Genomic DNA, 25,843 nt, shown 5'->3' on the forward strand with positions numbered 1-25,843 from the left:
TCAGTAAATAAGTTTTTCTTGGCATAGCAATTACTGCCAAGGAAGTTACCATGCATAAATCATCATTTAGTTGTTTTATGAACTTTGTGGATATGCAGACAATGCAACAAGAGAACCTGAAAACTACTTACCTGACAAATATTTCATACTGTAATGCCGTTGTTACATTTTAGTTTTTTCATTTCTAGGGTTTTTTAAAGTGTTTTTTCCCCAAGCTTTCTCATAGAAGGACATCTTGAAGAGACATGAACAAGCAGCAATAAACCTTTTCACTTACTTTGCAAATAAAGTTTTCCTGTGCAGAAGCACTTACAAAAGCAGTGGAAAACACACGCCACATAAACCTTGCTTCTATACACAGTTGTTAGCATTAAAGACCACACCAGTATGCTGATGTCACAGGCTGCAGGCAGTTTTGTTAACTTATTTATGAACAGACTTCACTTTATTGGTCTTTATTACCCAAGCAGTCTTTTCCTGATGCTTTTTTTTATAGGTTTGTTTTGACATTTCAGCTGCAGAAATAGAAGACTTACTATCTCTTTAGTCTTCTCAAGCCTTAAAAAGTCATACTTTCCTAGCTTAACTACAGTCTGAATTTTAAATTTTCCTACATCACTGCATATGCAGTAAGAACCTTCAGCTTAACATGAAGATGATTTTAATCTACAACTTCTTACTTAATGGAATTATTTGCAACTTATGTCATGCTTGCAGCAACAAAATACAAATATAATGTTGACCTGAAATTTAAACATCTTTTTAAAGACATTGACACTTCCACATGAATTTTACTTCTGAAAAAATCTCTACAAAGCAATGATTTTTTTTTTAACAAGATATTTTAAGTACAAAACTAAGTACTCCTTCTGTCATATTTTAAGAAAAACACAGCCTTCCACAGGGTTCCTACATTTCATCAAATCACTGTTTAGAGGGCAGCTTGTGATCTAAGTTCTAAACTATTTAAATTTAGAAATCCTGAGGCTTATCATAGAAATACAGAATGATTTAATGTTCCTGAAATATGATTCAACCATTCTAGGAGACGGTCTATGAGCAGAGCCACTTTTGTCTTTTCTTTCCGTCAAAGACAAGGAGGTACCTTTTCTGCAAAGCCAGCATAGAGTGCCAATACTAAAAGCCTCACTGGCTAAGATAATTCAACAGACATCTTTAAACCTTTAAACCAAATACCTTTAGTTTGTCACTGCAGGAGGCTGCCTGCATCTGCTCCTCTTGCTCTTTGGCCCAACCTTTTATACCCTCCGGTTGATGCACTGCACCTGTGTGCCCTCTGCTCCCCGTGGTGGTTGGTCAGTGCCCCTGGGCACTCCATGGCTCACTGCTGTCAGTGCTGCTCACCTCCTTCTCACAGCTGTACCCACTGGGGATGAGGCTGTACCCTCCTGTTGATGCATTGCAGCTGTGTGCCCTCTGTTCCCCGTGGTGGTTGGTCAGTGCCCCTGGGCACTCCATGGCTCACTGCTGTCAGTGCTGCTCACCTCCTTCTCACAGCTGTACCCACTGGGGATGAGGCTGTACCCTCCTGTTGATGCATTGCAGCTGTGTGCCCTCTGTTCCCCGTGGTGGTTGGTCAGTGCCCCTGGGCACTCCATGGCTCGTTACCTTCAATGCTGCTCACCTGCTTCTCACAGCTGTCCCCATTGGGAATGAGGCTGGGCCAGCCCCACTCCCAGTCACCACAAACTGTGCACCTACGAGGTAGTGCTAGAAAACAGAGAATTTAAAGTAAACACTTGCTCCCCCTGATGATTGTGCTCTGTATCTTGTTGGCAGAAAGAAGCTTGTATTACTTTTCAGCTAGTAACCAGCAATTTTACTGACTGACTGACATGGGGTGGTCCAGCTCTAAGTCTGTTGATGCATTTTGTTCCTTGTATCTAAGCTGTGCTCCTATCTCACAGTTCATACCTTTTTTTCTGACTACTCCTTAGGTGGAAGTCAAGAAAATGTTAGCACACATGCACACACAACCCCAGCCCTGCAAAAGAGAGTTTCGGTCTGCAGATTAGTCAGTACACAAAACTGGATCATGTTCTTCTTACAAGCTCTTAAAATGAGATGGGATCAGACCCCCTTATTTGTCAGGGTGTGTGCTACAGGATAGGAGAATCTCCCCTTCTGGAGCTACAGACTTAGAGAATAGTTAAGGGAGCTGAAGACAGCTATAACTGAGAGAAGTTTCCTCTTCATGAACTTAACTCCTTTAGACTTCAGTGGGAACAGAATCAGCCCCTATCAACTGTGCAGTCCTTCACCTTAAGGCAGGCAGCCTTCACAAGTTGTTGTTCTGACTTACCAAGGGATTGGGACAGGGCTTACATACATGGGCCTTACTCTTTGTCACTGCCATGATTATAAGAGGGGAGTAACACCCAGAAAAACAGTGGAAATTCAGGGATGGAAACTGAGGAACGAGAGAACTGTGATTTGCTCCTTTCAGTGGAGGGACATTTAACAACACACCCCTGTTGCACCATTATACAAGTTCTGGGAAGAACAACAGTGATTCGAGTAACTGGAGCTTGATTATCTTGTAAGGGAATTAGGCTCCTCTTTTTTGTTTTTTGTCTGTTTGGTGGATTTTTTAAAACAGCAAAACCTTCTTCTCTGATAATGTCAAGCTTCTCAGAAGATGGAGTGTTAGTATTTTGCCAGTAAATTTTCTCACGCTTGTGCCATTTGTCAAGTGTGAATTCCCTGTTCCAATCTCTCCATGTCCCTTTTCCCCCCTCTGAGCTGAAGCATGTTCTCATTTTATGCTGCCCAAGGCAGACAAGACACATTTTTCTGGACTCCATCAACATTACTCAGGCAGCTAAAGAGCTCATAATTAAATGATGCAAAGTATCTTTTTTTACATCCTCTCTGCAGCCCTCAAGTCACTCCTAGGTGGGAGGAGGTGAACAGGCTGCAGAATGAATCCCATTCCTTATGATGAGACAAACCTAGAAGCAAACTTAAAACACTGAGAAAAGAACTAATTGCGTGCTTTTTAAAAGCTAATCTTACAGTTTTGCAATTCTGCAAAAACTGTTCCTGTCATGCTTGTTCTGCAATTAATGCACCCAAATTTCATTCTGAATTCTGTTGCTTTCATTATTACCACATCAAGCTGAAGTCTCATAGAAAGGCCATGAAACATGCAGATGTTTACATTATCTGGTTGAGGTACTTACCCTAGATATATGACAATGATGTCCTTGGCACTTCCTTTGATTCAGTCCGTAGAAGGAATTCCTCCTGTAGTGATGTGACTTGGGTTAGTTGCACATAAGAACCCTTAACTAAGAGAAAAACTCAGAATTAATTGTTTCAATATCAGTTCTTTTACCAAGTTGCCATGTTGGCCAAATTGAGGCTGTCAAACAGAATAAGATCATCAAGTTCAACTAGTTAATTAATATGAAAATGGAAACTAACAACAATTTATAAATTAATCAACCTAGGGCTGACATTTCACAATGGAAGAGCTCAAGCACTTAGGAATGCAAAATCTGTCACTTTTGACAAGCATTTTCAAAGCACTTTGAACAAATTATGAAATAAATATTTATCTTATTGTGAAGGAGGGATGTTTGTGTCTTGTATAATCCTTAAATATCTAAAAAATTATGTCAACTGTCAATTTAAATGTTCATTTACACTATCTTGTATATTGTCAAAAAGCATTGCTAACTGCAAAATTCATAGCACAGACTCACAAATGAGGAAGAGTTCTCTGATACATTTTAAAGTAATGATACATTTTGAAGCATTTAATGACTTCCCTAGGTCTAACCTAAAGTGGCCTTTCAACTGTTACTGCTAACACAAAAATAGTAAAGAGGTACTTAAATCTTCTATGAAGTGGATTTTGAATGAAAATTTTTACTTTTTTTTTAACATTGGATTTTTTTCAGTAATACAGAGAGGTTCAAAATCTGATTTTTAAGATGTGAAGTAATTTGTAACTGCAGGTACCCTGAAAGCATATATGGTGATGCACAAATTGCATTAAATAAGGGGAATATCCAACTCTGCACCCATGGCTGGCTTTTATGGAAATGATTATTTCCAGAAATTGAAGATTAAGAGAGATACATTTATGGACTGGTATCATGCACCCTATTTTTACCTTCCATTTTGGTATGTAATTTTCCATAATAACCATCTGTCTGAGTCACTGTCTCCAAAATGACGTGGAGGGAGAATGTTTGTTAGAAACTTAAATTTTAAAAAGTTTAAAAATATATCCCACTCCCTTTGGGACCTCTGAAGTCTTTGAGAGGTCAGTTGTGGTACAATACTTGCAGCTGCAGTAACTTCATTAAAAAAACACCTGCCCTATTGGGTTGGAAATACTGCTTTTGGTATTTTGATAAAGTGAGACTTTATTATGCATATGAGGCTGTTTCATCAAGTTAACAATTTTGAGAATTAATAATACTAATTAGAAGATCATTTGCCAAATGTTTAAACAACCTGTCGACAGATTATATCTGCAGATACACTGCAGTTCTGTGTAAAACATACATGCATTACAGTTTGGGTAATGTTTTGAGTTTTTACTGTCTTCAAAAGAAAATCAAAATCTGTCAAGTAATTGGGATGTAGAAAGGGACAGATGGGAAAAGTCACCATAGAAAACCATGCCAGAAAATAGCCTCTCAGCAGCAAAGGGCGAGTCTTAACAAAAATCTTAACAAGTAAACTAAAGACTAAAAAACCCCCATAAAAAATGGTGTTTCCATGAAGGACCTTTGCATGTACATGGGATGTGCTTGATGCTAACAGCAGGGCAAAATGGACACACCCCACGCTGAGCACACAGCCATTACAGCAAACACTGATACCTGGCTGATTGCAGTGCAGTATAACTACACTAGGACAGCTTTTCCCTTTTGCTACAGTGAGAAAGATTAGCTACTATCTCAAATTTGCATAATTATTAGCAATGCCTGTCAGAATTGCCCTAAGATATGTGTTTCTTTTTATACAAAATAGTCACTATCACCTAGCTGCCCTTAGAAGATCTAGAGGTTTCTAATAAAAAGCCTGAGAAATCAACTGTGTTTATCATCCACCATAAGAACTGTTCTTGGAGAAACCCTCTTCAGTGAGCTTTTAAATAGTACACCTTGAATCCTACATTATTAAGCTTTAGGGGTGGATCTATGTATTATTTGCACAAGGGCACAAAAATCGTAATTTGTTCTCATAACTCTGGCCATATGATGGAACGTGACTGAGTCCAGTACTGTCCTGTGCTATTCAAACTTTTGGTGTTTGGGTTTTTATTGCACTGGAACACCTCAAGCAACAGGAAAAGGCGAGATGATCACCTAGCAGGATGACATGGCATTCAGGACTGTTATTGGCAGAGAGATGCTGTGGAGACTCCCAGAAAACACCCCCAGCTCCGGGCCAGCGCCAAAGCGGCTCCCTGGGGACGCAGAGCGGCCTTGCCGAGTGCCCCCGAGGGATGGGGCATCCAGCGAACCCCGCTGTGGCAGCTGCTGCTCCAGGGTTCGGCAGGGGAGCTGGGGCCGGGCCCGCGTCCGGACACAACCGCTGAGCCAGAGCTGCTGGGGCTGGGAGCGCGGACACCTGGGGCAGGTGACACGGACACCTGGGGCAGGTGACACGGGAACGCGTCCAGCTGGGTTCGGAGTGTCTGCAGAGAGGGACACGCCACACCCTCCCTGGGCAGCTCTTCCAGCGCTGTGCCACCCTCAGTGTGAAGTTCTCCCTCACGCTGAGGTGAAACTTGTGTTCAGTTTATGGCCATTGATCCTCGTCCTGTCGCCGGACGCCACTGACGAGAGCGGCACCCGCGGAGCTGGCCCAGTGCTGGGCCCCGGTCCGGCGGTGGATGGCGGACAGGTCAGTGCGTCCCGCCGAGCCCCCCCGGGCTGTGCGGAGCCCGGGGCCGCCCCCCGCTCGCTCCCGCCGGGGCCGTGAGGCGGCGCGGGCGCTATGCGCCATGCAGGTTCCCGGGCGCTGGCGCAGGCAGGTTCCCGGGCGGGCCCGCCGCGGTGTGCGGAGCTCGGCAGCCACACAAAAGAGCGGCTGCGGCTGCCCCGCTGCCCGGGACCGGCCCAGCCGCTGCACCGCGGTAAGGACCGGGGACGCAGGGCGGGGGGCTGACCGACCGACCGACGGAAATACCGGGGTCGTTGCGGGCACCGGCGGCTCCGTCGGGGGTGGGGCGGCAGCATCCCGCGGGTCCCCTCAGGGGAGCGGGGAGCCCCCGAGCACGCCCCCGACCCCCGCCAGCACGGCCGATGCTCCCTTCGAATCGGGGCTGGGGGCTGCTCTCCCCGCGAGCGGCTGCCCCCGCCTCATCCCATCCTCATCCCCATCGCCATCCCCATCCCCTGGCAACCGAGCTGCCCGCAAGCGGACGGGGAGCCGGGGTGAAGGGGAGCCCCTGCGGCATGGCGGAGCGGCCGGCGCTGCCGCGATCGGCGGCGCGGGGCTCCGGCACCGGGGGCTGCCGCACTCCCGCTTGTCCCGCTGTGCCCGGGGAGGCGCCGCCACCGCCCCCCGCCAGGCGAGGGAGAACCGGCGGCGATCCCCCGGGGCTGGGCTGCGGCTCCGCTCGGCTCCCCCGGGGCTGGGCTGCGGCTCCGCTCGGCTCCCCTGGGACGGGGCGAGCTCCGAGCCCGGCCCGGCCGCCTCAGCCCCGCCGTGCCGGGACGGCGGCTCCGGGTAACGCGGGGACCGGCCCTGCAGCATCCGCATCATTGTCAGCGTTTTGTGGGAGGGCGGGAGGCTTAAGTCCGTTTGTCTTAATAAGAGTGAAAAGAAAAGCGAGAGGAGCCCTCCTGTAAGGCAATACCTCTCGGAGTTTGTATTTGGTTCTGATTTCATGTCTCCGCTCCAGCAAAGGGATCAGAGCCTTTGATCTCCTCTTTCCCCGTTTCCTTCATCATGAGATCTGGAGGCAAAAGGGTGCTCAATTAAGAATACCTGGTTTTTGGTGGGATAAACAGCATGAGATATTATAGCATGGTCTGTTTGCTTCTTATTGAACAGTTTTTTGCATATGTGTGTGTGGTGCCTTGTATTGCCATAACAAAAGGGATGGGGGTGGGGGAAAGGAAGGGAATACTGCATTTGGAGCTGCATATTGGTAAGTCAAAGACTGCCTTATTTTGCCTCAACTGGCAATCTGTGCTTTCAGATTTATGTACTTTGCATCCTCAGTGTTGTTTTGGTGGTTGTTGCACGGTAGTGAGGACATACAAGAAAAGAAATTTAGATAAAGACAAGAGATCATACAACGTGTATAGTACAGAGATAATGTGCATTGCAGTGATGTTTAAGAAAAGTCTGAAATTACTGTGACCAGTTTGAAAAATGCAAGTAGTGTTTTCAATTACATTACCTGGCCAAGGCCACCCTATAATCTCCCAGGAGGGGCTGGGAAATCTGTTTGCAGGAAAGGTATTTATCTATTATGCCTGCTACCCAAGAATCCCTCATTAATAAGTAGAACTGAAAAGGAGAAACAATTACTGTCATAGTTTTTTGTGGTTCTGTGTTAGCCACAGTGTTTCAAATATAACATAGCTTTAAAGGGGAGGAATTCTAGTTTAAGTCCTTATTGCCACTTAAGATAAAATACAGTATATGCAGGTTATGTGTTTGAGAAGCAAAAGATAGACATTTACGTCAAGCATAAGATGGCAATTTATCATTGTATCATCCTGGTTCTTCTCCATACGGGACAGACAAGATGAAAGAGCTTTTCTTTTGTATGTTGTTCTGCAAGAGCTAAACTGCTGAAGTCAAAGCTACTGTACTTGTGAGTCCATCTGGGGCTCATAGGATTTCATGCAGAACTGTCCTTATAAACCTCGATTGTCAGAGTTCTAAATTCTCTGATAGTTTAGCCCGTATCTGCACTTGGAAATATCTGAAGCTATTTTTAAAAATGCATCAGCAGCTGCATTATTGCTCCCTCTTGATCCTCTGATAGTAAAGGAAAAGTGTTCTTGCAAAGGCCATAAAGGCTCAGCTCTTTTGGTCAAAGTATTACAGTTCTAAGAAGAAATCTTTAAAAGCATGTTTTGTGTAGTTACTTGATTAATGCTGGTTCAGGTTGGGGACTGGACATGAATTTAAAGAAGCTAGGTGTTTAAAAAGTGACCTTTGATTAAGGCTGTGAACATGAGAAACCACTTCAAGAAGCATAATTTTACCATCTCTCCAGCTGTTCTGATAAGAATATTTGCTAAGAAATAATTTGTGAAAATACCATAGTTTAAACATCTTTCAGTTAATATTCCTGTGCTGAGGGTGGAGAAATTGGAGATAGTGACCTGTTCCAAGCTGCCAGCTCACAGAGAGACATGGAGGATTCTGGTTTGTTTTAGGAAAAATCTTGGTTGTAGCATTTGAACACATTAGGGTTCAGGTGCTTCTGCAGACTTTTAAAATCCTTTTCCCTGTGTTTAAATAAACAAGGCAATTATTTCATGCTTTAAGCATTGGTAGAGCTAGTGGTAGAGGCAGAGGAGCAGCCCTGCAAAAAAGGCCCAGAGGACCTGGTGAACAGCAAACTGGACACAACTCCTGGCAACAAAGATAGCCAGGAGCATCCTGGTCTGTATGAACACAGTGCAGCCAGGACATTGAGGGAAGTGATTATTCCCTTCTGCTCAGCCCCCAGTAGGTGACATTTATAACCCTGGGTCCAGTTTTGGTCCCCCCAGTACAAGGAAGTTATTAAAAACCTGGGGTGCTGCAGAAGCCACTGAAGTGGCTGGGGCTAGAGGCCGAGCTCTGAGCAGAGGGTGGGGAGTGAGGCTTGCTCAGCCTGCAGAAAGGGAGGCTACGGGGGGACCTAACAGCAGCCTTCCAGTCCTTATAAAGAGTTCCTCAGGGAACTGGAGCTAGACTCAACATGTGCCAAAGAATGAGAGACAAAAGGCATATATTGAAACAAAGGTTCAGACTGGATACAAGGAAAATACTCTGTCCCACAGGGACAATCATACATGGAGACAGGTAACCCAGAGAGGCTGTATAGTCTCTGTAAAGACCAGACTGGATAATTCCCTCAGCAAACTGATCAGGGCTCACTGATCATCCTGGTTTGAGCAGAATGTTGGACAAGAGATCTCTGACATTCCTAACAACCTGAAGTGTTATAATCCTGTTTGTGCCTATCTGTACATGATACATGAAGCAGACATGTTTCCAGAAGTCAGATTTTTAAAGAAAGATTTAGAGTTTTCCTTTCTAGGACTAATCTGTGCATCTCAGCAAAGATGGAATACAGTATCAGTATATTAACTCCTATTACATGTGAAACAGTACATTAATACAAATACCATACTATAAGCCTCCCAAGGAAGAGATATTTGCTTGAAATAAACAAAAAGAAGTGCATACTACTTTCAAGCAAAGGCTTTTACTGAGAGGTAGCTTTTGGAACCACTATGAGGTGTAATTAAAGCCTTGCAACATTTGTGCAAGAGATGTAATGGTAGTTGTTACATCCAGAGAAAATAAAGCACTGATGCAGTCACATGAGTTTCACAAGTTAAGAGGAAGAACTGAAAGCAGAATCAAAATTCACTGGTTTTTAGACACTCAAAAAACTTGCAGTTGCTGAGTCAAATGCTCATTATAAGTACTGGCAAATGCTTTTAGTCTACTGGGAAGAGTATTACATGTATGATTTGTTTTTTCCTGAGGACCCATGAGAGCCGCATGAAAAGCAGCTCAAGACAGCACCATGTGACTGGTGAAGTGTGTAGTGCTTTAGGCTTTTGCTGTCTGCAGAAACTGAACATGCACCACTTAAGCTTTGCCATGACATCCATGATAAGAGAACTTCATTCAAATTCTCAGTTTTGTCTGAACTTAGGTCTTCTCTTGGCTAACAATACTATATTTTTGGAAGGAAGGCCTTGCACAACTGGTAAAAAACATAAGGATTGAACAGTTTGTTTCTGATGCTGGTAGGTAAATGCACTGTCACTTGAGTACATGACATTCCTTTCCTTTTTTGTTGCAGTACTTACTGTCTTCATTCACATGCTGCAGCAGAGGAAGGTGATTTGCACTTCAAGAGGAGTAAGTTAGAGCTGAGCAAAGACCGGTATGGAAAACTCTGGGATTCATAGGTGCTTCCACCTAAGCTAAAGAGGAAGAACTAGAAGCCCTGTAGGTAGGGATGACAGGGGGAAGTGTCATTGTTCTCAGATAACGTGAAATGCTGCTGGAAGTGCATACTCTGAAGCATACTCATGCATGAAGGCATAATTTTCTTTTGAAATAGAAGGAAATGAAGAGGAAAGGAAAGTTGGCAAAAAGGTATACAAAATATGTCAGTTATAACCAATGTGAGGTCTGCAGTCTAGACAAGGATTTTCAAATAGTTGTCCTTCTGCAATGCAGACATCCACTGATACCAACCCAGCCCTGCAGTGGGAGCTGCATGAGGACTTTCTCAGGGTAGTTGTCTGGTTTGAACTAGTAAGATGAAGTTTCCTTCAGGAAATATCCCTGCTAGTTACAGGCCTAATAATGAAGGTTCAGCTACATAGAAAATTATATTGGTTTATTACTTAAAAGGCAGATTGAATATTCCCAGTCTATTAATTGAATAGAGTTTTTGAATTTTGTTTTGTGCATTGATATTAGAAATATTTGTGAGTAGATCACCAATTTGCATTATTTTCCTGACTGCTTTTGTTCCCTTTACTGAGAGATTCTCTTCACAGATGCACTTCTCAGCTACAACCTTTGTATAAGTTTCTCTTCCCAAATCAATTGTACAGTAACCCTAATCATTTTGAGGAGCGAAATCCTTTTTATTTCTGAAATATTCTCCAAGAGAGACCTGACCCTGCAAGTTTTACTTGTGTATGTATTCTACCTTTGTGTTAAGGGTTCACAGGATCTGACCCCTTGAAGAATTAGCGTAAGATTTATTTTATTTATTAATTTAATGAAGATAAGGTGTAAGACAGAAAGATTTAGAAGTCTTTCACCTGAGTACAGAGGTTAGATTCAGCTACGGATTCATAATGTGATCATAGCAGGCACATTTACTTCTTTCTATCTTAAATGTACAAAACCAGCAACAAGCAGCTCACAACCCAAATAACAGCTCTGTAACACTGACCATGAGTGTTCCAGAGAGGGTGCAGACCTGCAGATTTGACCACTGGCATCCAAAATGCCAAGGGATGTTATGTAACATGGGAATGTGTGGTGAGAAGCACAAGTTCCATAGGGACAGCACCAATCAAAGCAGTATTGTAAAAACCTCCCAGAAGGAGTAGCTTTGTTTGGCATTTACTGTTCAGGTTCAGTGAAGTACCTGATCTTTATGTGAAGAATAACAAGAAAGTAATATTCCCACAATGCCATCCACATCTTTGCTGCCTTCGTCCACTACCCAGAAACAAAGGTGCTTGGGTGGACTCTTGGTCACCCAGTGTGTCCTTCAAGATCAGAAGTGATAGTTAACTTTACCTTTTCCTGCTCCAGCAAAATGGTAAAATATGCCTGAGTTACTGGATTAACTGAAGAGAATGAGGGTGGCACAGACTAGAACCTGTTCTAGAATGACAAAGGATTTTATTTTTTTCCCAATCACCAAGAGTGAAATGGTATCAATAAATTGATGTTACTCTCAAGAATCACTGACACGAGCTACCACAAAAATTATTTCAGTGCAAGGGTAAATGCACCTTTTTTGTTTAGTAAAATCTTAAAATAGGTATCAAAACACATACTCTGAAAGCTGAGAGATGCCTTTTCAACACATCTGGGGGAGTGCATGGAAATGGAATTGCCTGTTTCTCATGCAGAAGCAAGACTGCTTCAGAGCTGCTATGCTCCTCAAATTCATACCAAATTGCTCTCCTGTATTAAACACTGTTACTAAACATATCTTTTTTTTTTTTTTTTGTTCTTCTTCTAATCTGCAGCTTTTGTGTCTAGTAAGGATGGCCATTCTGACTGGTACCAGGCTGCACAGGGTTGCTGTGCTGTCTTGAGTTTCAAAGACCACTACAGCTACTAATAGATAAATAGTTATCAAGGCAATTACAAAGAACATAAATTTATTTCTGCTCTTATAAAATGATCCAGTATAGGAAAGAAGCAGGCTTGCACAGTTCCAAATTCTTACTATGCAGCATAGCACGTTGTTGCCATGCTACCAGATTGCTTGCCTTGATATTTAAATTTGCCCTTAGATTTGTATTTAAAAAGAATGAACTGTTAACAGTACATTAAAATATAAAATAACCTGACAAGACATAAGCCTCATCACCAATTTGTTCATGGTTTTTTGGCCTCTACAGATTTTAATTTTCTTTTCTAAAATAAACCCCACCATCACAACAAATCTAAGATGCGCACGAAGCAATGAAATATGGAAAGATTCTGTCTGGGAGTGCAATAAAGGTTTATATCAAAGGAGAAATATTCATAATAGTTTCCATACTTAAAAAAATGTGCATTTTGCCTGCCTTACTGAGTGCCTCTTGCCATCTTTTGTCCTCTCCAATTTAACACAACAGAGGGAAATCAGAGCATGATGATGTTTTCTTGTTATTGATGTACTGTGGAGGAGAAAGGAACATTATTTCTATATATGTGTGTGTGTAGATGTATATAAAATGTCCTTTAGGCACAAAATCTTGTGTTAGTGGAAGACAACTCTTGATTACAGATAAGGCAGCTTTACAAAGAAACTTATCCCTGTGATATTCTTAGCCAGTCAATCAGTGTGGCTTTAATTATGTAGAAGTATTTGACATATTATGGCCCAGGAGATAAGAGCTGTTGCATATTAGATGAATGAAAGGGAAGGAATTCTGTTTGTGACTAGAAATTCCATGCTCAGTGCTGCATTAGAGGCATAAAATGAGTACTGGAAGGGAACACTTCCTGGTAAATAGTGGTTTGCATTGTATTGCAGATCCCAGCATTATGAAGGTTGTTGGTGGCAGAATTCTTCATTTCTGGTTAATGACTACTGGTTTTATTGATGGAAGAGTTGCCATGAAAATACCTCTGTAGTATCAGGAATGTGCCTTTATGTCAGTTGTAGTGGTAGGAATTTTTTAGTTTGCTTGCCTTTTGGTTTGGCTGATTAGCTTTTGTTTGTTTTTGTTTGTTTGTTTGTTTGTTTTAATAATTAAGGGGTTTTCTTTATATTTTCAATGGTAGGTGGAAGTCTCAGTTTTCACCAAGTAAAAGGAGGTATCTGTTGTGATACTGGTTGTTCTCAGTACTTGGAAAGAGGCCACCTTAAGGTTTTTCCACATCTATTCCACACCTATCTGCAGTGATAATAAATTATCTGTACAGCATGTGTTTGATTTGGTATTTGTCCTCCATTTATTATTCAATTTGTATGCATTATAACTGACTGACCAACCAACACATAATGATTTTTGGGGAAAATGGAGGGGAATTATATGTTACAGCACTACTATACCTTTGCAACAGTGTTATTTCCCTTCCTGTGCATATATCTACATTTGTTTTCAAAGTTTTTTGTTACAATTCAGCAAAATACCTGTCTTATTCTTGAGCCAACATTGATTTAACTTAGATCTGTTGACATTTTTTAGTGTTGGGACTCTTACAATATTTCGTGGTTTAGTTTAGGCTCCAGCTTCTGGTGTGTGAGAATCACAGCTTTGAGCTTTGTCTCGGTTTGGAATTTCCAAACCCAGACAAGCTTATACTCAGACAGGCTCCAGGAATGAAGAAACTATGAGTTTGTACTTTATAAACATTTGTGGACAATATACCTTTAATTCTGGAGTTCTTGTGATTTGCAGTGCTACAGCAATTGTAGTAGAAATAAGTTCCTTAATATTAACCAGCATCTGTTTGAATGTACTAAGCTGGAGTTACTAGTTTTCTTTCTGATGGCACTTATAACCACTCATGATAAATATAAACAAGCCAAATGTCATCCAGAGTTTCTGAACCAGCTGTTTTATCAGTGAAGAGTCCATGGTGTTACACACTTTCCTCTACTCAATGATATTCCTATTTAAAGTAGCACTTAAGTAATGTAGTAACCTGCTACAGTATTGGTAAATCCCTCTGGAAGGTTAGGAAACAAAAGCTGTTTATTACTGCTCTAAGTTTCCCACCCTCCCCGTGCCTTGGCACAATGAGTGTTATTTCTTGACAGGATGAAATCCATATTTCCTTTAAGATATTATCTCTGTCCTCATCAGATAAGCTCGTGACCAACTGTGGCTGCCGGCTGAGGCTGACCCTCCCTGGCTGGCTGGCAGCTTGCACATGCTGGTCACCCTGACACACGGACTGCGGCTCCTCAGGCTGACCCTGAGGCAGTCCCGGCCCCTCCTCCCTCCAGCGACCGCTCGGCTCGGCAGGGTGGATCCTGTGCCCGAGCTGCACGCCAGGCTCCTTGTCACAGGATCATCCTGAGGGGCCGTCACAAAATGGGGAAATTCAAACAGAAATTCCTAAATAGTAAAGTCTGAAGTTTACCATACAGGGGGAACTTAACTAAACACCACAGTAGCATCCTGAATGGAGGTCATTGGAAAAGAAGGATAAAAATCTATTGTAGTGGAGCCTATGAGCCAACCAAGTGTGTAGGACCCCTTGGTGGAAGGCATTTAGAAGGCAGCAATAGACAGTCTTTGCTCAAAAGACTGACCTGTCTAAAGAGACTTCACAGTTTGGTAACTTCCGTTTAAATTAATCTGTCAGAGGAAAAGAATAGTGTAAAAAAGTGGTACCAGGCCAGTATAACCTCATATTATGGTAGCAAAAGATTGTGAAACACTGGATTTAATCAATGACATGCAGACCAAATCTTTACTAAAACCTGACTTATAGATATATCTGTAATTATTGGAGAATATAACTTAAGCGTACCTAACTGGAAAATCTTAATTTGGTTCTACTGTTTAGTTGCATTTTGCTGTTAACCTTGCTGGGTTAAACTACAAAGACAAAAATAATTAACTTTGTAGATTACCATATTAAATATTTTGCCTATGTAAATATGAATAGCATGTGGATAAAAAGTTCTCTGCTCTGGAGACTATAACAGGATGGCTTTGCAGTTATTACAGGATTTTTACTGTTGTTTTCTTTACTAGTACTTTGTCACTGGGGTGGGAGTGAGGGTGTGTTTGATTTTTAAACAAATTCCCCAAAGTCTGCTTTAATCATTTTTCAGCTCTAGACTTACAGATTTTTAAGCTCTTTATGGCAGAAATGTCTGCAGAATACTTAACCTGATGAAATCTTGGTTAATGGACTTTTCCACAGCACACATAATTTAGGATTTATTTGCCCCCAGTTGAAAGATGTTACTATAGCAAATACAAGAGGAAAAATTAAATGGAAAGGAATATATAATGTGGCTGTTTAGGGTTTGCATTTGTAAAGGGGCTGATATCAGGAGGCACAGTTGTTGATTATACCCTTGCAATGCTAGGCTACATAGGATGGTACAAAGCTGGATCCTGCAGGGAAGCCTGGAGAGGTGCACACAGTGTTAGGTAATTGTTATTTTACAGTGGGGACAATTTCTATTATTAAGCGACTGTGACATATCTTTAAGTGGCTGGAAGCTGACCTTTGATTTGAACTGGGTGCAGCTCAAGCACCTTTGAAGACTTCAGTGTTGCTTTGAGCTGCAGCTTTCCCTGCAGTGCTCCTGTCCCTGGGAATGTCCCACAGCCCCAGGAGGACTGTGGCTGCCTATTGCTGCAACACAGAAACTTCTGGTTACCACCAGGAGACTGCCATAGGCTACTTGTTCAGTTAATTCAGTTGTTGTTGATAATAATTAAACTCAGAAAGGTGAAACAGAGTTGACCTAGTGATAGAAAAATAGAAATTTTTCAAATTGCTAGAGGAATTAGTCTGTTTGACTTTTCCAACGAGCACAACAGTTATATAATTAGTAGCCTCTAAGGATCATATTCTGCCAGCCATAATACTTTGTGTCATATATCTATATATTTATGCAACTGTAGACATTGCTTACTTTAAACCAGATATCAAAATTTATATATCTATTGCTTTGAGGATCAGTTGAAGACAAACCAGTCTATTTATGAACTAATAATGGACTTACTGAATAAATCAGCAAGACTCATACTGCCATTTACATTCTTGCCTCACTAACTACTTACTGCATGTTAGGTGATGAGAGATGCAGAGTTCTGAATTGGAAAATTCATAGATAACTACAAAACAGACTGACCCACAATGTAGCAGTGTGATGCCTCAGTGATTTTTCAACCATTTCATATTTAAAGGAAAGATGCTAATTCTTGAAAGTATTAGCCAACTGTGTAGGTACGTTTACTGAGAACCTAGGAAATGCATGCTTATTTAAATATATTTTGCAAAACTTTATCTTCCAACAAATGAAATAAAATGCTGGGGAAATTCTTGTTTTCACACTAGCTTTTTTATATATCTATTTCTTAAGACATCAGAATATTAGCGAATGTTATTTCATTAATATTCCCCTAGTCCTTTGCTAGTCAATGTATCAGGTATGGAGCATGAGGCTCCATACTGCTTCCATACTGCTGCCCAGCTATAACCTTGGGGTACAGCAACCTTGCACTGCAGGATTAGTGCCTCTTCTCCGACAGATCTGCTCCACAGAGGTTTTTTTCCTGTGTAATGTCAGTATTTTACATGCCGCAGTAAAGCCAGCTGCAGCCAAAACCTAATCTCTTGTTTAGGCCAACCGTAAATCTAATTAACCCTGCTGACACTGCATATTATTCAACCACAGAGTACACTTCCTCCAAGAGAATGGCTGAAGCTGTATTAATACTTTTTAGAATATTGTCAACAATGAGTTTTCAGTGTTCTCCCTGCTCTGTGCTGCACTGGTGCCTGCACTGTTGCTGTCAGTCACGGATAGGGAAAGTCTGTGTACCTGTGTGTGAAGAAAAGAAAAAAACATCTGCCCCAAATGCTGGCTTAACACTTCACATAGTGAGGATTTTGACAGACCTCTACAACTCTCAATGTTCCCATCTCTAGCAGAGCACAGGATGGCAGAGAAGACAAAGAAGAGACAGCCAGCTATCATCTCCTGTGCTCTCATGAAGCTAATGAGCATGGAGGAGTGACATGCACAGAGTCCAAGATTATTCAAGAGACTAAAAAATACAAATAGCATAGTACGAGCTGCCAAAGGCTCATGCCAATCTGTTCTGCCATTTCTGCTGGAATACTTCTGTTTACTCTTCTTTTCATAATGACAATATTTCAGCTTTATCAGACACCTGTAGAGAGTAGGATCTACTGTCTCATTTAGAACAGTTGCTCTACCCTATAATGACTCGGCAAAAGTGAGATGAACATGCAGTTCTCATCATGAAGGTCCAAAGGAAAATGAATGCTTCCTAAGACCTTCAGCCAGCTGATGTGCAAGGGAAACTATGCTCAGAAGTGATAATTTATGGGGTATCATCTCATAGCATCAGGCTTGAATCCTATGGATTCTGCTGCATTGTTACAGAAATCACCCAAAATCAACATGCTTTTTTCCAAAGATGGTCAGAAGCTTGAAGAAATATTCAGTCCCTTGATTTTGTTACCAGAACCACTCAAGATAGGGAATAAACTTCAGTAGTAAACAAAGGGATTGCTTTGTTCCCCTGCTTTGTCTGAAGAAGCTCAGTTCTTCAGTTTTCAACAACTTCTCCAACCAGACAAGATCCACATTCCTCTTTTCTCCTTTACAAACCATTAGGATCTAGTGGGTTAAGAGCTGTGCATTAGAGCCTAGACAGCTAATGATGCCTCACTTCCTAGCTGTAAATGGAGCAATTTAAACAACACAGTTAATACCTACAGTCCCAGCACAGAAAAGGCTGAGAAATCAAGAATTTCACTTGAACTTTGCCTGCAGATTTCATGACAAGGGTTTTTTCCACCTTTACTGAGAAACTTTTTCAAACTAGAGAGTAGACAGTTGAGATAGCCAAGTGACATTTTTTTCAAAGGATCCTTTAACTGTGCTAATTGCATATTTTATTTCATCCAAGATGAATGTTATTTGTACTTTACGTAGCATCAGAAAAGAAATTAAACTTTGAAATCTTCTGTTAAGGCAATGAAGATATTGAAGGGAAAAAGAAGGGAAAAAATTAGCTCAGTTCTCCAAAATAAAAGAGCGCTGTCTTTGGTATTGCAATTTCACAGATAGAAATCTGCATAGACTAGTCTGTTTATCTGCTCAAAGCTCTTTACATAACTGACACTTTGTCATCTTCTGTCTATAAATTATAGGCAGTCATTGCTGGAGTGTTGAGTAACCAAGCATAGAGTTTGCAGCTTTGCACATAAATGGAGCTACAGTCCTGGATCTATGTGGACATAAATATGGACATGAAGGCATTCTTGCCCTTCAACTTGATACCAGAAACCCCCCACCCTTCATGCCATACATCTGTGGATGCTGGTATAAATATGAAGCAGATAACCACTTTGGTTCCTCTAAAATGGAATGATGGAAATTGATTTGGAAGAAAGATGTGAGTGCATAAATCACATCAAACCAAATGCAGGAAATTACATGTTGCATGAGACAGGTAAATTAGGTAACAAATTTTATGTCAAGTGTTTTTCACTGACTTGGTGAAGAGAGGGCTTTCTTCAGACATTACTCTTTGCATTGATAATACAATAGGAGAGATTGTTTACATCTCAGAAAACTCAGTCTGGATCAACCTAATTTACATCTTTCCTAAGGTGACACTACAGTAACATCTGGAAATAGATCCTTAAATAGAACAGGAAATAAGCTTTATCTAAATATTCACCTTACCAATTAACTCTTCCTGACAGAGTTATAAGATCCCAGTCTTTCAGTATGCTCAGCATGTTACAGCTGGCAGATTTAAACTTCTGTGTAAGTGCCTGGTACTTTTTTGGAAAGCAGTGTATCTATACAACCAAAAAACCAACTTCAAAGGAGCTACAACAGCTCCTAAATGTAAAACTCCACCTACACCAAGTGAGGATAAACAATGATATCACTACTTAAATTATACTGGTTACTGTGGATGATCCATCCATAGCTGATTGCTTCTTTTTAATGGCATTAAATAATGTGCTGAAATTTGCATTGCAAATTATAGGATGGTAGGCTATTTTTTCTCAACCAAATCAGGTCAATTCATCCCAGGTCCTCTATAACCAACAATCCAATAGTGAAAAGCACTTTGGCTACCCTATTTTTTATCTTTTGTTTGCTTAAATGGTTTTCTGTTGACCATAAAGGACAGATATTTTTTTAAGTTCACTGTTGGGTTTCACAGATGTAGACTTAAGGAGATTATTTATGCTTTAGGATTTAACATCTACCAACATGCTGTTCATTTGCCTGATATCACAGGGGACTAGTTCTTTAATTTATAAATCCTCATCTTCAGACTTTGGTTTTCAGATAGCTGGATGTTTGAAATATCCAGCAGTTATTAATTTAATGAATTTTATCTCAGATGAACTAAGTGTTTATTCAACCATCATGATATTTGATAGGTCCAGGGTTTTGTTTTGTTTTTAAATTTAAATAGAATAGGTAATGCTAACCTGGTAGGTTGTTGAGGAGTCACCTTGGGAGCCCTCCCTTTGTTTGATGCATGTTTGATAAAAAATGCTGTTTTCGTGTGTGCTTTACTGATAAATCTGGTGATTAACTTTCCAAAAGGACAACAACAGAAGCTGAAAAGCCCACATCCGATGCTTTTTCCTTCCAAAAACCTTGCATCAGGAACGAAGAAGTCAAAGTTGTGCTCTGTGTGCCTAATAAGACAGTAAATGTTTGCAAAGGTGGTAAACAAAGATGTGGCTGAGTCTCATGTCAAGTTTGTCTCATGATACCTCAGACAAATGCCTGTAAATGTGTCTGCCGTGGCTCATACAGTCTTACACTCCATGCAGACCAATTTTTCATATTCCTGCAGGAGCAGCTCCATATACTACTCTTGATAAATAAATCCTTTATTCCCTGTAGAAGTCTAGATCTTGAGATTACACCAGTTTCTGATCCTGTTGTATGTGGAACAGAGCTGCCAGGTCCAGGGAGAACAGGAGCTCTCCCACATTTGCTGTGCAATAAATGATAACCTGCTCATAAAGCAGGATGCCTGAAACATTAAAATGTGAGAACAGAAGGTGACATCAAAATGTGAGCATTGCTTGAAATGCCTGAATTAGCTAAATCTCTATGCTGCTTTCAAATATGTTGCCTATTCTTTTAAAATTAAAGCTTGAAATTATTTTATATATGGTGCAGTCATTGATTTCAGAATAGCGAATTTAAAAAATCCCTATGAGAGAAAGCATCATAATAATTAATATTGTTATGCTAGAAACTTGACAATAACCCTGTTTCTTTCTCAGTGGTTTTCATTCTGTTCTTGGCAAGCGTTTTCCTATGCTGTGTTTCTTGTGCTATGAGAGCCATTCTGGATTGCTGATAGGCTCAAAACTCAAGCAGTTTGTGCTCAATGACCAAATGCTTTGATTTGGTAATGCTGAGCTGGGGTGCTGTGAGTTTTCAAAATGCAGTCTAGCATTTTACAGGGGTCTGCAGGCCCCACTATAGTCTTACTGAGACCTCATCCTGTATTCAGTTTTCTTTGGACTGTGAAAAACCAACAGAGGACAGAATTTCCCCATTGAAGTTTCCTTATATTTTCAGAGCTACTAAATAAAAAATGTATATCCTGTTATACTGTAATTTTGTAATATAATGCATCTTAAGCATGTTTTGGAACTACCAAGTACCACCAGATTATTAGTATTTTATGGAACTTTCTTCCACCACTTAAAAATTAATACTTCGTCATCTCTGGTATTTAAAGACTAGAAAAAATGCAGATAAACCAGGAAAGATGACTATGGAAAAGGCAAATAGTTGTGTATTCATTCTGCACCTGTGCAAAGGTCATTTTCATGCTCCAGAAAGCTGAAAAACCCTGTCAGATAAAGCCTGCAGCATGTAAGGGGTGCTGAAACAGGCAAGGCCAGAGGCAGAACCTCTGGATCCTTCTGCTGTCCTTGTGCATGTAATGGGAAGCTTGAGCAGATGATGCAGAGCAACTGGGGAAAAAAAATCACTTCCAGAACTGACAAATCTCCCCATTACACAACACATGTACAGTGCTATACTCTGACAACATAATTTGACCTTGAAAAAGTCAAAGTATTCTTCGCAAACCTCCAGAAAGTTATTCTTTGCATGGAAAGGTACTTGGTTTTTTTGCGTTTAAAAGAAGAATTAATTATTCCATGTTTAATTTTTTTCTATCTCAGTGATGTTTACTACAATTATTGATACAGATCTCTACTGTTTTCATATAGTTCAGCTGATCCTGACTAGTTTTACTCTTTTTTTTATTTCATAGTTCTACTAAAGCTTTCAATGATATCTGTCCATGAAGCGTCTTGTACTACATACAAGTACCCCAGGGCATTGTATAAATTAATATTCCAACCATGAATGTAGCTAGTAGTTAATTTATCATTTGGCAGTGAGAAACAAGAGACTAGATTACTGATTAATTGTAATGAAGCTGAACAGGATGCTCACGTGTATGCTGAAACAGACTATTGTTCTACTAGTGACATCCTTTGCAACAGGCAACCTGTTTTGGAAGTGTTATGTCTAACAGTTTAAGAAATAAATAAGAACAGTGGTAAATAGTACCAGTATTTTTAGTTTAGCTAATTAAAATTTTATGACTGGCAGAGAGGATTTGAGTTTATGGCATCTTCAGATTTGGCATGGGGAAATAAGAGAATTCTCAGGAGCTGACTTCTGCTATAACCTGTCATATCTTATTATGCTGTTTCCAACTCTGTCTGTTTAAAACAAAACAGACTTATAATTTATTCTTCACTAAAAAGAAGAGGAAAGAAAGCCCAGTAAATGCAGCCAGGAAGTGCATCTGAAATAATACCATGACAGCTGTGACTGTTAGGAGCAATTGCATCCAAAGATCATCCTAAGAATAACTGTGTCTTGCCTCCTAGGAAGAAGCTTCAGAAAAATATCATAAGGAAATATTCATGGGTTTCAATAATTACCTGATATGTAATTATCAAATGCAGTCTAGATAAACACAAGAATGTGCCCTCTTAAGCACAAAGACAAAAAATGAATGAGGAAATCTCTTCTATTGGAGAGCCTGTCTGTGTGTTCCACAGAAAGAGATATTCTTGAGCCTTTTCACCTGGGTTTCAAACATCTCTGCCCCAGGAATATCTCCACTTATATTTGTGAAAACATGGCTGCTCTGCATTAAAAAATCTAAAACCTAAAAGGAGTTATTTTAAACCAATCATAATTTTAAAAATATAAGACTTTCCTTCCTAGTGAATTCTTGTACAGTGTCACAGGGCCATATATAGCCTGATGTGTCATCCTTAATTGATGTCTGCAGCAGAGACACACAGTTGTGTGGAGGACAGTGTGCCTCAGGACTGGCTCTTAGCTTTGGGATGAGGCATGGACACAACCAGGAGTTAATTCTGTAAACCTCTGTCAGACACTGTGGATCTGATAGAGAAGAAAAAATTGACAGTCCTTTAATTCAGTCTCACTGCCACCATCTTAGGCAATACTATTCTTGAAGTTTTCTATTTGCGGGATGATGAAGAATAGTGATAAAAACAGTGTATTAAATGATTTAGGAATACTAAACTGTAACCCTCTCCAGGTGACCAGGGCTTGTGAAAGGAGTTAGTTCTGGGCACACCCCATGTAATCTCAGAAGAGATAAAATGCCACAGTTGATTCACAAAGCACTGTGCAAATTTGGCTTGTGTTTTGTCATTGCTCCACCAGTTAGGATTTACTGTGTTGATCAATGGATTCAGGCAAGGTAATACTGCAGCATTTAGTATTGTTACTGCAGAAGTACCTTTACATTTAAATGGAAAGAGTCCTTTAAACCTCTTCACAGAGACAAGAGGAGACTGGACTCTCCTGCATGACTTTGCATCTCCCCTTAAATAAAAAGCTCGTATATCTCTGGAACAGGAACATTATCCTTGAAGGACTGACCATATGTCACTTCCTGCTCTTCTGAATAGCTTTTATTTACTGTAGTTTCGTAGAAGACACTATTAGTTATAGATTTCCTTAATGTACACTTTGATTTTATAGTAAGAATAGGAGTTAGGTACCTGCAGTGTGTGCTCCTGCTTTGGAACAATTTTTTTTCATTTGGTTTGCACACTGGTACTTTGTACTGCTGTCTTTTTGTGCCCTATAATTTTCTAGTCAGTCATCTTCCTACATTAGGTTCCTAATTCCACAAAAAAAGCATTCATTCCTTAATTGATCTGTTGCAAATAGGTTTTAAAGACACAGCTGCTTGTGTTGCTTGTTCCTGATACTCAGCTTTATACATAAGCTCCATTGCTGCCTCTCTTTACTCAACTGCTCTAAGCTTCCTTCCTTAACTTCACCCAGTCCTCAGCACTCCTGACAGAGGTAAAATACAGCAGTCCTGTTGAGAAGTGCCTTCACTGGGTTACTCAGCTAATCCCTCTGCATCGTCTCATCATTTCAGTGCTAAAGAACTTTGAGGAAAAGGCTTAAATTCACCTGAGCTTAAATGAAAGTTGAAAGAGTAGAGAAAACAAAACCCCAGATCAGGCTTGTCCTGAACAACAAAATATGCTGCCCCAGGGCTGCAGGAGTGCAGTTGCAGTCTATCAGGCTGGCAGAAATTGGAAATAGCATTCTCATTTGTCAGGCACTATAATCAAATTGGATGCAGATTTCCAGACCTGGATAACAATGATTGGATGTCACTGGTTATTTTTACACTGCACAGAGTGTAAACAGTAGTGGTTTGGGGTATCATGTAGTGGATTTTTGCCAGTGTTTCCTTTATTATCTGTAACTGGTGACATGTAGTGATTTTCTATGCAGAGCAGCAGCTGGTTCATTTTCTTCTAACTGCTTGCCACACCTGTGTTTCTGGATGCAAAGTCATGATAGCAACTAACAATTCAAGAATAGAAAAACACTGGGTTTGATAGTTTAAGACCTACCTAGGTGCTAATCATCAGCCCTTTGAGCAATTTTAGAGCCTTCAAGTTTCACTGCTCAGGTAGTAAAGGTGACACTATGATACAATTAAGGGCTTTTTTATTACTGAAGCACTAGCATTTATTTTTAATAAGGTGTTCTAGTCCTTTTGTGCAGACCTATGAACTGTTTGTTCCCCAGACTCCTGCTTCACAGTGTATGGTGATGTATTTGGGCTGCAGCTGGAGATGAATAGGAAAATGAAAATAAATAAGAATAGATGGCTTGTCACTATGGTTTGAAGTTGAACTGATGAAACTGAATTATCTTTGTCTAGCTTTTTAAAATTTACAGTGACCACAGTAATATATATCAGAGGCAAATCAGAACACGTTGGAAGGGATTTTGAGAGACATCTCATGATAATCCTAATAGGCTAAAAAGAACTGATGATATATGAGATTTACAGGTATTTGAGAATCTCCAGTTTAATATCTTTTCTTTCATCTAATGTACACAGGCATCATTTACTTACTAATACCTGCATGGTGTATGGGAAGGTTTATTTCTTATTTCAGATTATTTCTAAGATCCCTCTGTGTTCATACCTATCCCCTTCTCTTGAACTACACTTTGAATCCATACCCCCAGCTTCACTGATGATATAACTGATTTCTGAAAATATTAAGAAGACTAATTAATTCATCTTAAAATTTAATCTAAGTTCAATTATGTGTTGACTTTAATATCTTTTTCTGTATAATTCTGTGTGTGTTTTCAGCAATTCAGTTCTAAAACTGATGATAAAGGAATAGATGGATGAATTGCCCTAGGAAAAATGAATCAGGAGATCTCTGGTACAGACAAGGCTTTGTCCACCAGACTGCTGCACTAACTCTAGGGAGGTGGAGTCCATGACTTTGACTTTGAAAGAAAAATACTAAGATGGAAGTAGAATAAAGCTGGCAGTAAGTGTGACTAGCTGGCTAAATGTGATATCTAAAGAATTAGAATACTCAATGTTCCAACTATGTCGCTTTTAACTTCAAAGTGTTTTGATTCTAAAATTAGAGATGCTCAGGTAAGAAAAGAATTAATGGCAAAATACATACTCTCTCAAATGTTTCTATGCTACTGGTATTTTTAAGAATCCTCCTAGTTAATGTAATAGTTATGTTGTTATAAAAGCATGATATTCTTGACAGCCTCCAGAGATAGTCTTAATGTTTTGTGCAGTGGAAAATAGCAACTCTGTTGAGGAAATGAAACTCACTACCAGATGTGTTCTCCAGCAGTGTAACAAATATTCAAGTGTAGCAATGAGAGAGAGTAAGAGATTGATCAAGATTTGTGTCCAGTTAAAAATTTACATTAGTTTACTACTTAGAATGGGCTAAGTCAAATCACATACTGGTTTTCCTAACAACAGACAAAATGCCTACTAGATGTTAGAAAAAATATTATTATCACTAGCATATAATCTAGTTGACAGTGTTTACTAGGGTGTACAACATCTACTGTGGTAAAGCTGATTTTTGTTTCTTTTGTTCCTGTGTGCTTCTTACTTAGCAATACAGTGTTTTATGGTTGAGTCCCTGCTAAAATGTATCTCAAAATAACTGCAGTGAAATAAAAGAAAACCCAATGTCATGGTCTGAGCCTGGCGAAATGCCAGTGCTTCCATGAGAAAACCTCTTTTCCTGGTATCTGCTGTGAGATGTGATCAGAGACAGAGAAGAGCAGGCTCTAACTTATGATTGAAAGGAAAAAAACTTT

General features: G+C 40.4%; 1 protein-coding gene across 2 annotated transcripts in view; it reads left to right on the forward strand.

The window, feature by feature from the left end:
• Positions 1–6,000: 6,000 nt before the first annotated feature.
• APBA2 (amyloid beta precursor protein binding family A member 2) overlaps positions 6,001–25,843 on the forward strand; it is an 85,215-nt gene continuing 65,372 nt past the window's right edge. For both annotated transcript variants that reach the window (XM_059858189.1, XM_059858190.1), the window contains exon 1: positions 6,001–6,121. The gene's annotated coding sequence lies outside the window, so the exon portion shown is untranslated. The remainder of the gene's footprint in view (positions 6,122–25,843) is intronic.

Source organism: Haemorhous mexicanus, chromosome 13 (assembly GCF_027477595.1).
Source record: "Haemorhous mexicanus isolate bHaeMex1 chromosome 13, bHaeMex1.pri, whole genome shotgun sequence".
Classification (NCBI taxonomy): Eukaryota; Metazoa; Chordata; class Aves; order Passeriformes; family Fringillidae; genus Haemorhous; species Haemorhous mexicanus.